The sequence below is a fragment of the Haliotis cracherodii genome, unplaced genomic scaffold (assembly GCF_022045235.1).
Source record: "Haliotis cracherodii isolate W230 unplaced genomic scaffold, xgHalCrac1.p SCAF_14, whole genome shotgun sequence".
Taxonomy (NCBI): Eukaryota; Metazoa; Mollusca; class Gastropoda; order Lepetellida; family Haliotidae; genus Haliotis; species Haliotis cracherodii.
Window position 1 is genome coordinate 34,135,359 of NW_027266269.1, and position 15,382 is coordinate 34,150,740.

The 15,382-nt window shown below is 43.0% G+C and overlaps 1 pseudogene; it reads left to right on the forward strand.

Moving 5' to 3' along the window:
• Positions 1 to 1,408: 1,408 nt before the first annotated feature.
• Positions 1,409 to 10,012, forward strand: LOC139460758 (A disintegrin and metalloproteinase with thrombospondin motifs 9-like; annotated as a pseudogene).
• The last annotated feature ends 5,370 nt before the right edge of the window (positions 10,013 to 15,382 follow it).

The following is a 15,382-nucleotide window of genomic DNA, read 5'->3' on the forward strand; positions in this document are numbered from 1 at the left end:
TATTAAAAGGCTGCTTATTTACTGTCGTAGGGATACATTGGTTTTCGGTTACAGCCACAAGACATTTCGAAGGTAGTTAGGGTTTCGATCTTGAGACGTGTGCAGTAAATGAGTATTGTATAATCGGCAAAGAAGAGAATAACTAACTCGGGGTTACGCTTTAGTTTTCCCTTGGGAATATATGTAGTAAGAAAGGTAAACCGTAAAAGCATTCCTTGTTGGTTATTCGCATATTATGTCATCCAGGATGCACACACCAATATGATTGGTTGGTAAGCTATATGGCGGCGGTCTGTAAATAATCGAATCTGGACCAGACAATCCAGTGATTGATATCATGAGCATCATGATCCACGCACATGGGAGTGAGCGAGTTTGGTTTTATGCCGCTTTTAGCAATATTCTTGCAATATAACGGCGGGGGACACAAGAAATTGGCCTCAAATTGTACCCATGTCGGGATTCGAACCCGGATTTTCGGTGTGACGAGCAAATGCTTTAACCACTACGACCCCCCTTTCACACAAATGGGATCGATGACATGCATCAACTTAGTCAGCGAGTCTGACCACCCGATTCCGTTAGTCTCCTCTTACAATAACCAAGCATGGGTTGCTGAAGGCAACCGCGCACAGCCGCACACAGCAATATTCCAGCTATATGACGGCGGTTTGTTAATAATCGTGTCTGGACCAGGCAATCCAGTGTTTGATATCATGAGCATCGATCCGCGCAATTGGGATACGATGACATGCATCAACCAAGTCAGCGAGCCTGACCACCCGATGCGGTCAGTCGCAAGTCAGCACATCATAACAATTCTAGGCATAAACAGTCGGTTAAAACAAACTGTTTCAGTACCATGAATAAAAAATGATTGATGGATTGTTAGTAATGAAACAAAATGACATTTTATATGTACGCCACAGTCTAACGTTACATCACAATTGCATGTGAAACAAAGAATCTTGCAAAATGTCCGAGGAACGTATTGTTGCCAACGTACTGTTGGCAAGGTATCAATCGCAACATAACAAAGCCAGTTACGTGCAGCAATCGTATTGATCAGGACAACACTGGCATCTTAGCTTCTTCTCATATGCATGTTATCTTAATCTGCCAAAGTAGTATGTAAAAGGTGTAACTACTTTGAGTGTTTCATTCTCCCTCAAGCGGACAGGACAGGACAGGAGGACCTTCAGCTGGCTTGATTCGCATTACAGAAACGTTTTTGAAACTGAAGATGGATATTATCTACTTCGCAGCACTTTTCTTGGTGATTTGTATTTCAGTAACATTAGGCTTGAAAGAATCTCATTATAAAAAGACAACCAGTGGAACTCCAGCCGTTTTAGTCAACTCCCAGCATCTTGAGGCACAGGAAGTCTTTGGACGAGTGTCATGTGCCATGCTGTGTTCACGCATGTCATGCCAGGAGTTCCAGTTTTCAGACACAAGCAGCATGTGCATCACACGACACAGAGAGCCAATATCTGACGGCGTCATTAACCCAGGCAGTGGCTTGTTTGACATCTACGACTACGAACAAGGTAACACATAACATTTTGTTGTTGTATTGTCCACGGCATATACTTGTTGCTGAAACAAGGGGATTTAATCGGACGAAGCATAATAATGATACAAGCACCAAATTTGGCACAGAGTTACTTTAATAAGCTGCAAACATTTTTGGATATGAAGACACTTGAAATTCCATATGCGTGAGACGCCATTTTGAATTTCAAAATGGCGACCATCAAAAATCTATAATTGTCAATATGTCTGGATCTATGTCAACTACAACCTTCTTCTTGGTGGCTAATTCTACATTTTGGGGGGTCAAGGAATCCATTGGTGTCAGTTACGAGTGCCTATAACTGCCGCCATATTGAATTTCAAAATGGCCTCACTGAACAAAAACGTCTAGAAACACATTACCACATCTCCTAGTCTCAGGAGTACAAAAGGAAATGATGTTTACAATACTATCTAACATTACTCAACTCAAAAGGGAAGATTAATGAGTGATCATGGATGTGAAGCATTCACACATGTTCAACAGTAACTGATACTGATTAAGTGTTACATTCGCCCTCACAGGCGCACATCAGGTGCATTTTGAGGGCTGACATTTTGCATTTGTATTTCCCACAGCATCCCTTTTTGCATCCACATGATATCAGTTCATAGCATGACTTTGCAACTTCTGGTAGTGTTGTCCAGAGAGGTTAAAACTTATCTTTACTCTTGTCCCAGCCCCAGTCGCATGGAGATGGCAGAGCGCAGCATGCGACAAGAGCCTGTCCCCAGCAATGCCCGGCTTGATGTGTTGCTCAAGAGCTGCCTGCGTTGGAGGTATTGCTTCAAGGGATCTTCCTTTCCCTGAGAACAGCTTCTGCCTCAGGAGGTTGTCATGCATGTGCTTGTGCGGTCATAGAGTAAAACGACAAATCTTTCAACAGTTGACAAGACGTCTGCAGGCACCTCGCTTGGTGTGGAGACCAGATGGAGGAATGCAGCTGTAATCTCCTGGAACACGTCCCATGTAGCCCTTGCTGTTATCTTGCCACGGCCTGCAAATGCCGATACTGTGTCACAACCTGTGACAGCATGGAACACTGGAAGTGCCTTTGACTTCTCAGTTCCCAGACCTGCAGCAACCTCATGAGCTTCTATGTATCGGAAGTTCTTGCCTGTCCCAAACGCAAGCCAGAGTTTATCCAGTCGTTCCTGTCGCTCTTGGACCAGTGCAATGGCAAGAATGACAACGTCTGTGTCCACTGTCCGTATAAGTATTTGCCGATGTCCACACCTTATGGCATCTGCTGCATGCACCATCATTTGGTTGTCGGCCTCCTCATGGTTGCATGGGGCCAAACTGGTGATGTCATCAAGGGGTGGGACAGTGAGTACCAAATCCCCGTCTGTGGCAACAAACTGCTTGTCTGGTGTGTCAATGTATTTCACAAGTTGTCCAGACAAGAAACTGAACAGCTCTTCCATGTTTTCACCAACACAAAGAAAGTTCTGCCAGTTCCGGGTAGCACAGCAGTGGCAGTGACACGCCTTCGGATGCCTTTGCCATGGTTGGCCCATGCAGTTGCTTTGAGGCTCCCAGACTTTGTGTAGCGATCCCAAACTAAGTCAAGGTGAGATCGATGCTCTAGCTGTGATGCAACATATGGAACGAACACACCTGTTGCATATTCAAGGAATGTTCTGCTGCGACCTGGCTTCAGCATCTGGACAATGGCAGCCCCATGGAGTATGGCACAGGTGACATGTGGTGCATCCGTTTTCTTGTTGGCAAGCTCTTCTATACGCTTCAGTAGGTCTGACTTGCTGACTCGAAACTGTCCTTCTTGGGAAAGTGCTGGTGGGTAGGCTCGGTTCTCACGCTTGAAGAACTCATCAGGATCACCCTCCCTTGTTTGGCATACAATATAGTCTTGAAAGGCGTTCTGAGTCATCCTTTGCTGAAGCTAGCTGCTTCTTCTTGCTAGAAGCTGTGGCTTTAATAGAGCTGAACAGTGGCAATTTGTTGCGGTTGATGAAATCACTCAGTGGCTATGATCTGTCAGCCAAACGCTCCTTTGCAAAGGAGTTGAACTGTTCTTTGCCAATTTTGAGGACATTCTTCAGAGTCTCACCTGCTGTTTCGGTCAATATTTCTTTGTTGTCAAGTACCAGCAGGTGGGTACTTTGTTCCTCAAATGGGTTCCCCATCTCTTCCATGACTGACCTGAGTGCACGGACATCTTGGCCAAATTTGATCTGTGCTTTGTTTGTTTGCTCATGGTGATGTAATTCCGTGGCTTTGTCCTGCATTAGCCGCAAAGATTCAAACTCTGCGATGACTCGTAAAACTTCTAGTCTGGAAACCATCCAACCGCGAAGTGCTATGGGGTCTTCTGTGAGGCCAACGCCACCACCATCTCCCTTGATACACGCATTATTTTGTTCATGTGCCTGGTCTACTGCAATTGCTGGGAAGGGGCGATGGGTCTTCTTTGCAGTGAAATATCCTCCTTTGAACTTGTTAGCAACATATGGGTGTTTTTTTCCGGAAGCTCTAGCATGTCCTTCAGATGTACTGGAAGCCAGCGGGCATAGTTGGTATGGTCAAGTGCAAAAAATATGCGCAGAGCCCTGCCAAAGCGTCAGGGTAAGTGTAAAGTTTGATTCTCGAAGTGATCGCACAAACATGAGGATGCAGAGCTCCATCTGGAGAGTGATTGGCCATTACTGAAACTGTGGACAGTTCTCCGCTCTCTCATCACACCAGGTGTCAAACGCCAGTGCCTTTTCGTCCACGTCAGCGGCCCGTTCAGTGTACTTGTCATACGCATCATGTTGCAGAATATGGAAAGTGGCAGCTGTCACCCGATGAGCGCGTCTAGTGCGTGAAACATGTGCTGCTCGCAGAAAGGAGTCTGCTATCTAAGCCTGCACCAGTGCCTGTGTCCACCCACTGCCGTATAGCCAGTCTCCTGCAGTCTTCATGGCAGTAATTTCGATGTGAAGACCACCTAAGATTATCACAAAGTGGTCTTCCCCGTGTGTGTCTGGCCAGTTCCATTGTATTTGCTTGGCAATCGCATACAGCGGCTGGTTGAAAGTCACAACAGGTGTTTGCCCTGGATTCAGGTGGATGATAGCTTCCTTTACAACATCCATGGAATCCCGGATCGTTGCCACAGAGTGATCTTGGTCGTGAAAGAGTGGTTGGATTTGTGCATGATGTGCAGCCCACGAAATGTTTCCTGGACTTTGACCACCACTTTGCACATCACAACATTGTTTCACAGGTTGCAGCCACACTTTCTCCTTGGCTCCTCTTGAGGGAGAATTCTCTCCAGTGACTTTTGCGTTCCGTCTCGAATAGGTGGGTTCCTATCATGTTAAGTGAATGGCTGTACATCTGTGTAATAGCGAGGAAGCGGGTCATCAACCTTGCCCCTGTCCCTTCCCCCTTCTGCATGGCTTGGGTGCTGTATGAGCGAAATCCCTGTTCCATGGAAGGAGTCTTGCGATGTGGTGGAACTGGGATTGTGGTCAATGTCATCTACTGCCAGGATGCTTGGTGGGCAGACCACATATTCCAGGTCATATCGCTCATAAACACTATTGCTCAACTCAGCAGATATTCTGAGGACTAGGTCATATGAAATGCTGATTCCTAGAACAGACATGGTATGTACCTGCTCTCTTTTTCTGGTGTTCGCATGCAGCATCAAACCAACCTATATTGACAGCAGTGTTTCCTGGTTGATGTTGTGCCTGACATGGGTGACTCAATGTACCTCCTTCCTTGCATTCTTGATGCTGTTGTATTTCAGCAGCTGAGCTATTGCCAAAGCTGCTGGGGAACGTTGGCCTGTTTGATCCTTAACACCAGGCCCTTCTACTATCATAGATAATTATATCAGAACAAGTGTTGACACACTGTCTTCTTGGCATGTGTCTGCAAAGGAGCCACTGAAATACTGACCAACTGTGAACAAGTCTTCTCACAATCTGTGCAGACCATGCCAGATGTACGGCATCATTGTCAAGGTCATATTTACATGCCTTGGCCAGTGCATCCCCTACGTCCTCTTCAAATACTAGCAGGATGTCCTTGCCTTTCTTATGCTGTTGCATGTCAGGCGCCAGCATGCGTTCCTTCAGTCATGTACTATGGACGCGCTGGTCCATCTGTACCCCAAGCTGTTCCATCCTGCTTGCATACCACTTGGTCAAATCAGCTAGCTTGAATATAGATGCAGCAGACTCTTCTGCAATAGTCACCAGTTCAGCTACAACGACAGCCGAAATGATCTGTTCTCTGCTGCTGTCTTGCTTTGCCTCATTTTTCACAACTGCCCATGCCTGTCTGTACAGTGATGTCAAGCATTTGTTGTGGTACTTGGCTTCTCTTGCCACCATATCACCTGCACTCAGTTGCGCCAACAGTGTAGTGTTCTCGAGCAACTCTGCAGCCTCACGAATATGTTGCCCTATTTCCAGTGTTGCCGCTTGACGATACCAAGTTCCTGGTGGCAAAAAAGCATAGATCTTCCTGAATGTTATCCACCTGTGCAGCTTGAGATCTGTTTCTCTTCGCTGGGTCAGTTCAAGCCGTGCTAGGGCCAGCACCACAATAAGAATGCCTTCGTTTAACAGCACGTTCTAGCTTGGTATTGTTGAATTTGAGTCTGCAAGACTTGTGCCACCTTGCTTCGTGGGCTGTCAGCGTAGCTGCTATTCCATGACCTTCATTGAGTCCCTTCAGGTCTTTAGGTAGTTGACCAAGCTCATCAAACCGAGTTAAATTGTCAGCAAGTGATTTGTACCCTGCGCCTTCGTCTTGTCTATTTGTTGCAGCAGGACATTGAACATTGAATCACCTCTTGTTTCTCTTCTTTGCACAACACACACAGTTCCCAGTTAACTACAGCCTTAGTCACATCAACTAGTTTATAGTCTTTTGACATGACTGCAGTCAACTCATGTTTTGAGGTTCTCCGCAGATTGAGCACCTACAAGAAACTCTTGCAGAAAAAACTCGAGCACAAAATCTCTATACAGATCTCGCTGTGCAGAGTCGCGTCCCTTGGGCACGCCAGAAACCTATGATTGTGGGTTCGAATCCCAGTTCGCCCCGATTATGTTTCTAGGTTTGTCAGCACCATACCCGTGCTCTTGGGTTTCACCTAAGTAATAAACGTCTTAGACCTGCATCACTTCGGGCTTTCCTCCCACATTAAGCTGAGATGGCGTGATATAACTGATATATAACAGTGATATACTGTTAAAAGCGGCGTTAAACCAAACTCACTCACTCACTCACTATATAGATCTAATGTCACAGCTGTTCAGCACGGGACTTCCGTCCAGTCTGATCTATATATAGACACATAGTCTTCATTTGAGGCATCTACATTTAGAACAAGAGGAGGGACAGCGCAGCCAGGAAATGACCCTATTCAACTTTTGATATTGACAATATTTTACCAACATAGTATTTTGAAATACAAGGTAGCTTGAGCATAGTCTGTCACCAGCCCCACCCCACACGCACACACACGAAAAAATGAATTTGAGACATCACTGTTCTATGTGGCTTAGATGGCTAAAATAACAAAATATTGTGTTAAATACTCATTGTTTGCTGTGCCGCCATCTTGAAATTCAACATGGTGGCAATTATAGCCACTTGTATCTTAGACCATTGAATTCCTTGACCCCAAGAAGAAGTGTATAGCTGACATAGATCCAGAAACATTGACAGTTATAGAATTTTGATGGCACACAGGTGGAATTTCAAGTGGCTCCATAGCCAAAAATGTTAACAACATATTAAAGTAACTGTGTGCCAAATCCGGTGCTTGTATCACAAAATGCACAATACTTTCAGATTTGGGGGCTATGCTGCTGCACTATAAATAGACTCGAAGGAAAGTTTGTCATTTACATTTCAGGAATCCTGATTGAATTTGTGTCCACATGGTGTTTCTTTGTCATTTTAAATTTTGTTCTTTTGTACTTTAGAAATTCAAGTATGTGAAAAACGGAAGCGTCATTACTTCATTAATTCAATTGACAGTGCCTAATTTAGCCGTCATATAGCTGGAATATTGTTCTGTGCGGCGTTAAACAACAAACAAACAAACTTAAAAATACGCCTTTTGTATTATATATGTCACCTTTGCAGATCCTAGCACATGTTTTGAGATCAGGAAAAACAACCCAACAGCTGTGGAGAGTACAACATCTTGCCCTTGGCTCTTCAGTTTAAGGGTGCGTCAGTGAAGGTCTACTGCTTGATGAATGATACGCACCAGCTGGAGTATGTCACACTGCCAAATAGGAACATTGGAAACTTTCCTAGAAGGTCGAATAAGAATTGTGGGAAGGAAATGCCATATTTAGTGGAGGGTGGTGTTGGCAAAGACGGAGTAACAGTGTTTCATAGAATCAGAGTTCAGCCATCGGTAAGTGCCTATTATAATTTCAGTTTCTGTCATGTGTGTGAGTGGATGTCATGTAAAGTGAAGGAAGAACTTACGTTGCACTATGATAAGTAGAGCAAAAATGCTTTGTGGCCTTCCAAATTTGCCAGGGATAATTAAAAATACCCTAATTAACACCAATGTTTGATGCCAGCAAATATGGCGTTTCCATTATGGCATCCATTAAGGTATTTCAAAAGCTACGGTGTGGAGTTTCCCAATCCTACTTCGTTTGCTGAATATGAATATCATCAGGCAGAAGGGGTGGCCCAATTGTTGTGCGTCCCATAGGCGTACCAGGTGGGTTCGAATCCCAGTCCTCTCCGGCTGTGTGTCTGGGTTTGTCCGTAAAGTGATAAACACATAACACCTGCATCGCTGTTCCTCCCAAATCAAGCTGATATGCCCGTGCATTACTCATACTTACAGCAACCAAGGGCCTGAAAAGTGCAGGGTGTTTTGTTGGTTATATTTTATTGTTTATTACTTTTAACTTCATCTCCCCATTTTCTATCGAGCCATGAAACCAGAATACAAACAGTTGTATGTGTGTGAGGTCATTCACTATATTATTGGGGGCACGGGAGGCCCAGTCGTCTAAGGCACGCCAGAAACCTATGATTGTGTGTTCGAGTCCCGGCTCGCCCCGATTATGTTTCTATGTTTGTCAGCACCATACCCGTGCTCGTGGGTTTCATCAAAGTGGTAAACGTCTGAGACCTGCATCACTTCGGGCTTTCCTCCCACATTAAGCTGACACGCCGTGATATAACTGGAATACTGTTAAAAGCGGCGTTAAACCCAACTCACTCACTCACTCACTCACTCACTCACTCACTCACTCACTCACTATATTATTATTTATGGGAAGTATTGGTTTTCGTGAGCCATGTTCAAATTGCAGGGATTTTAGAGAAAATGAAATTATTTCCCTTCAGCTCCTAAAAATGTAAATAATTAAGTTTGGAAAATATATTGAGTTCTGGTGTGATTTTAAACGTATCTGAAGAAATGGTATATTTCCTTGCTTTAGACTATGACTGTTGTGAGAACTGATGCCACCTTCACAAGCGGGAACAAGACGAAGCCACATAAATTTGGTTCAGCAGAAGATTGTTACTCATATTCTGGAAGCTGCAAACGAATAGGAACCTTTCACATCGACACACTGGCCACAGGGATGAAGTTCTCCACTGATGTAAGTGATTCCTTTTTGCTTGCATTATTAATATGCATGAAAGATCCGGGGTAGAATAGGTCTTCAGCAACCCATGCGTGTCGTAAAACGCGACTATGCTTGTCGTAAGAGGCAACTAACGGGATCGGCTGGTCAGGCTCGCTGACTTGTTGATGCATGTTATCGTATCCCAATTGCGTGGATCGATGCTTATAATATTAATCACTGGATTGTCTGGTCCAGACTCGATTAGTTTCAGACCGCCGTCATATAGTTGGAATATTGCTGAGTGCGGCGTTAAACAACAAACCAACCAACCACTGTCTTGATAATGGCGAAGGTCATACTTGTTATGTGAAAGGAATCAAAGCACATCCGTTCATATCCAGCTAGGGGGCACGGGTGGCCCAGTCGTCTAATGCGCCGCGATTCGCTGTGCCGAGTTGCGTCCCTTGGGCACGCCAGAAACCTATGATTGTGGGTTCGAATCCCGGTTCGCGCCAATTATGTTTCTAGGTTTGTCAGCACCATACCCGTGCTCGTGGGTTTCACCGAAGTGGTAAACGTCTGAGACCTGCATCACTTCGGGCTTTCCTCCCACATTAAGCTGACATGCCGCAAAATAACTTGAATACTGTTAAAAGCGGCGTTAAACCCAACTCACTCACTCACTCATATCCAGCTAACGTGGACTGCATATGGATACCACTCCAGAGTGCAGAGTATTACCCGGACACAGAATGGCGCCGTCATTGATCTGGTGTGTGGAGGCTGGTGTGGGGGATGCCATCCCGATGGAGATATGGTCCTCTACCCAAACAATCTGGATATTCAGCCATAGGTCAACTCGGTGTGTGGAGGATGGTGTGGGGGATGCCATCCCGATGGAGACATGATCCTCTACCCAAATAATCTGGATATTCAGCCATAGGTCAACTCGGTGTGTGGAGGATGGTGTGGATTGTGTTAAGTGTCGATTTCAAAATTGAAATATTAAGTTCACCCAGAAATCTGTATGTAAACAAATTGAGTTTGAAACAAACAACCTGCCATCCACAATTGTGCAATAAAATGATCTCGGTTTACAAATCAGTACAAATTACTGCACAGCAATTACAATGTCCGTACACGGTAGGATGATAGTACAATATTCAATGTCAATAATATGATAGTAGTGGTCAGTCCGGAAATTCAGCCATAAGCCCGGTGTGTGGAGATGTCGTGGACGGATGGATGGTCAGGATTGTATGATCCTGAGTGAGATCTTCTCAAATAGTCTGGATATTCAGCCATTCTTGGTTTTGGAAGATGGTGTTGTTAATGTTGATGTTCCAGATGATTTTCGAAATCAGTCTTTACAAGCATCTCTCAGATAAGCCTGCAAAGTGTCATTCATGTAACTTCAGTAAGTATAAGAGAAAACTTGTCCCCATTTCACTCAGTATGCCCGTAGTCGAAAAGCATGGAGCAAGGGCCATAACTCTGTAAATATAATTAAAAACACCAATTTTCGAATTCATTTAAGATCTTAACATTTAAGATCTTGACCAGTGATATCACTTGTAAAATTTCATTTGTCTAACTTATATAAATTTTAACGGACGGACGGACGGACAAACTCCGTTCCTGTATCCCCTTTGTGGCGAGGGGGAAATGTATATTAACACATGTGTTTAGGAATACTGTTTAGCTAAGAGAAGAAGGCGAATTCATATTTTGGCAACCCATAATGTGGAGCGTCGTCATTTGTCGCAAAGACAGAAACAATAGCGACTAGTTCAGCGTGTGATTTTAGTTCCCTGAACCAATATGAACCATCGATAATGCAAGTTGTTTAACTCCGGAAATGTTATATTTATTGCAATGGTCATTATGAATTATGTGAACTGCATTTAGGTATATATGACAGCGATATGACATTGACAACTTTAATAAGTTCAAATATGTATAAGTGAGTTAATAAATGGAGGTTTAATGTCATTAGAAGAATGTGCTTGTCGTAAGAGGCGACTAACGGGATCGGGTGGTCAGGCTCGCTGACTTGGTTGATGCTTGTCATCGGTCCCATCTGGGTGGATCGATGCTCATGATGTCAGTCACTGGATTGTCTGGTCCAGACTCGATTACTTACAGACCGCCGTCATATAGCTGGAATATTGCTGAGTGCGGCGTTAAACAACAAACCAACCAATCAACAAGGATGGTGTTGCTGGGGCGTCCTAATAGCATTGAAACGGTTTAACACATTGGGTACAATGACACAATCAACTAACTGAAACATCCTAACAATCCGAGTTGAGTCAACTCAACAAGCATGGTGACCCGTGAAGATTCCGGGATAGAATAGGTCTTCAGCAACCAATGCTTCCGTAAAAGGTGATTATGCTTGTCGTAAAAGGCTACTAACGGGATCGGGTGGTCAGGCTCGCTGACTTTGTTGATACATGTCATCGATCCCAGTTGCGTGGATCGATGCTCATGGTATCAATCACTGAATTGCTGGTCCAGACTCGATTATTTACAGACCGCAATCACATAGCTGCAATATTGCTGAGTGCGGCTTAAAACAACCAACCAATCAACAAGGAAGGTGTGGCTGGGGCGTCCCCTGTTCTATCTTGGAATGCCTATGAGTATTTGAAGCGAGAAATTTCGGTAATGCAATAAAAACATAAATGTTTACAATATTATGACGATGTTTTACATTGAAGGCATGTTTCACCTCGAGAGCTGATTATGTGGAAGCACCCCAAAACTGAACAGGTTTATTCAAATATCAATATGTTTGTCTTCTTTTATAGCCTAGCTTTGCTGATCAACCATATTTTTTAAGATTATTTCTTCGAAATAGATAGAGTGTTGGAGTGAAAGAGATTATCCACAATAAACACAAAAACAAATAAACAATACGAATTGTTATGGTTCACATTCTTGACGTGTGTGGTAAGCATACGATATATTGATCAAAGTGATCAAAGTATGTGTTTAATGCTGTTGCAGACCCGTGAAGATCCGGGGTAGAATAGGTCTTCAGCAACACATGCTTGCCATAAAAGGCGTCTATGCTTGCCGTAAGGGGCGACTAAAGGGATCGGGTGGTCATGCTCGCTGATGTGGTTGATGGATGTGATCGTATCCCAATTGCGATGATGTTCATGATATCAAACACTGGATTGTCTGGTCCAGACTCGATTATTTACAGACCGCCGCCATATAGCTCGAATATTGCTGAGCGCGGCGTTAAAAAACAAACAATGATGATGCATGTAGCTATCTCCCCGAGACGTGCACATAGATGTTTCCCTCATGTTGTAACCAATTTTGAACTTCCACCCTACCTTTAGCTATAACATTAGTTAAGAAACAGAGTAAGGGTGGATATAGGAAGATATATGTTGTTCAGCTTCTATGCTGTAGATGATGTCAATAAATGTAATTGTTCCTAGAAAAATTATTTAACCACCGTCGCTGTCAGTCACTATAGATGTTTGTCACCGTCACCAAACTCAACCATTTACTGTTTTATCATATTTTATAATATTAATACTTCAATTTTCAATAATTTGTTTTGAGTAGCCACCAGAGTTGAACTATTGTGTGAAGTATATGTACATTAATGTCATGTCACAATAGGCCAAGTCAAATGTTGATGTCACCTGATAAGAGTCTGTGGTCAGAATTTCTCTTTCACGATTAATGTTCTTGTCACCAAACTGTAGATAATCCTTATTGTATGAATATCTTCATATATGGTATTTTGTGCTAACTTTTTGATGGTTTATGATGCTAGTTGTCATCATTATGAGGGTTTACTCGTTAATTGCTGGAGAAACATAATTGAAAAGTGTTATTTCATAATATGAAAACAACAAGCAGAACAAGGATTATGCAACAAGCTATATTATGTATTATTAAATAACGTATGTTAACACGCAAATATGACTTTTACTCACTTGTTATAAGTACTTATTAAACTATGTTATTGTATATTTGAATTGTTTTATGTGTAAACAGTGTATGTAGAAAACATTATATTCACCAGGTATGTTTATACGCCTGAAAAGTATATCTGTGCAATAAAAAAATTTGTTGTGTCACATAAGCCTCTTAAAGATGGGCTCCACAGTTGTTGTCCCCCTGAGAGGGTATCGTAAGTCCATATCATTCAAAGTATGTTATTCCAAATACAGTTCGTAGAATATGTGTTCTTTTCAATTGGCTAAATCTGTCAATAATCACCAACACCTGAATGGATGACGTAAATCTGGCTTGGGTCCATGCAGAGAGCTAAAGGACTGGAAGTCCCCATGGTCCCTACTATGGTGATCTACCTTCAGTTGCTGGCGATCTATAGCCCGATTTTATAATGTCATGTTATGTAAAGTGCTATCCATTTTATGATTACATACTAGTTTTAAATATTTTTGTGTGATAAGTCTAGTTATTTTACTGTCCCTCGTTGGCAGGTTTTTATGTAAGTCCCAATGTATCTACATGTTTAACACTTGATAGTCACGATATGGCTGAAATATTGCCGATGTGACTTAAAATTTTAACTCACTAACTAACTTCACAGTTTGTAACGGTACAATATGAATTTAATATGTACGTGACACATTAATTAGATACAGTTTCTCTCTCCTCCGTGATTTGTTTTAAAGTATTTTCCTCTTCTAACAGTCGATGTGCCTTTCCATGTGTTTGTGATGGGTGTAGCCTTTAGGGCAGGATATGTTTGTCTTTTCACAAACACATGATATCATTACAATAAAGGCATGCTTATGTTCTAGTCGGAATCGCATAATGGACTGTATGAATGGATTTCGTCATATTATGGAAGTTTGTTTTGCCAGTTTTATTCCAAACAACTCACGGTCTCGGGATCTGGACACGCATATAACACGACAGCGATGTAGATCACAGAAACTAACAGAGATACACATGTTGTGCCAAGGCACACCCATAACCCTTACGGCCCGTGAAGATCGGGGGTAGAATGGTTGATGTCAACGTGTCCCAATTGCATGGATCGATGCTCATGATGTCAATCACTGGTTGTCTTATCCAGACTCGATAATTTACAGACTGTCGTCATATAGCTGGGATATGGTTGAGTGCAGCGTTAAGTAACAAACAGAGATACACGTGTTGTGCCAAGGCACACCCATAACCCGTGAAGATCCGGGGTAGAATGGTTGATGCATGTCCCAATTGCATGGATCGATGCTCATGATGTCAATCACTGGCCATGGTTGTCTGGTCCAGACTCGATTATTTACAGACTGCCGTCATATAGCTGGAATATTGCTGAGTACGGCGTTAAACAACAAACCAACCAACCACTATCTTGATAATGGCGAAGTTCATACTTGTTATGTAAAAGGAATCAAAGCAATAACAAACTGAGATACACATGTTGTGCCAAGGCACACCCGTAACCCTTACCGACAACCACATGCACGGGTTGGCGTACGTATGACCCCAAGAGAGAGTGTTCACACATACACATGTTGTGACACGGCGTACCTGTTCCACTGCCAAAACTGTGAGCAGTTCAATACATATACGTGTTGTGGCACACCACTCCAATATCTCTGACCAATACTGTCAACAGGTAAATACATATACGTGTTGTGATATGGCGCACTTATATCCCCTGTCAACATTGTGAACATTTCAATACATATATGTGTTATGCTACGACACACTTATATCCCCTGTCAACATTGTGAACACTTCAATACATATATGTGTTGTGCTATGACACACTTATATCCCCTGTCAACATTGTGAACAGTTCAGTACATATACGTGTTGTGCTATGACACACTTATATCCCCTGTCAACATTGTGAACAGTTCAATACATATACGTGTTGTGCTATGACACACTTATATCCCCTGTCAGCATTGTGAACAGTTCAATACATATATGTGTTGTGCTATGACACACTTAGAACTAGCAAGTTCAGGGGCAAATTAGTTTCTCAACCACTCCATGATAGTCGGTCGTTTTTGCAAGTAACTGAACGCTACTTTAAAAAAAGAAATCTCTACGGAATCCAGGTCCAAGACGCTTACAACATTGGTGAGTGAGTCAGTATAGTTTTATGCCGCCTTTAGCAATATTCAAGCAATATCCCGGTGGGGGACATCAGAATGAGTTTCGCACATTGTACCCATGTGTGTTCATGCAATGAAGAATTTAGTCA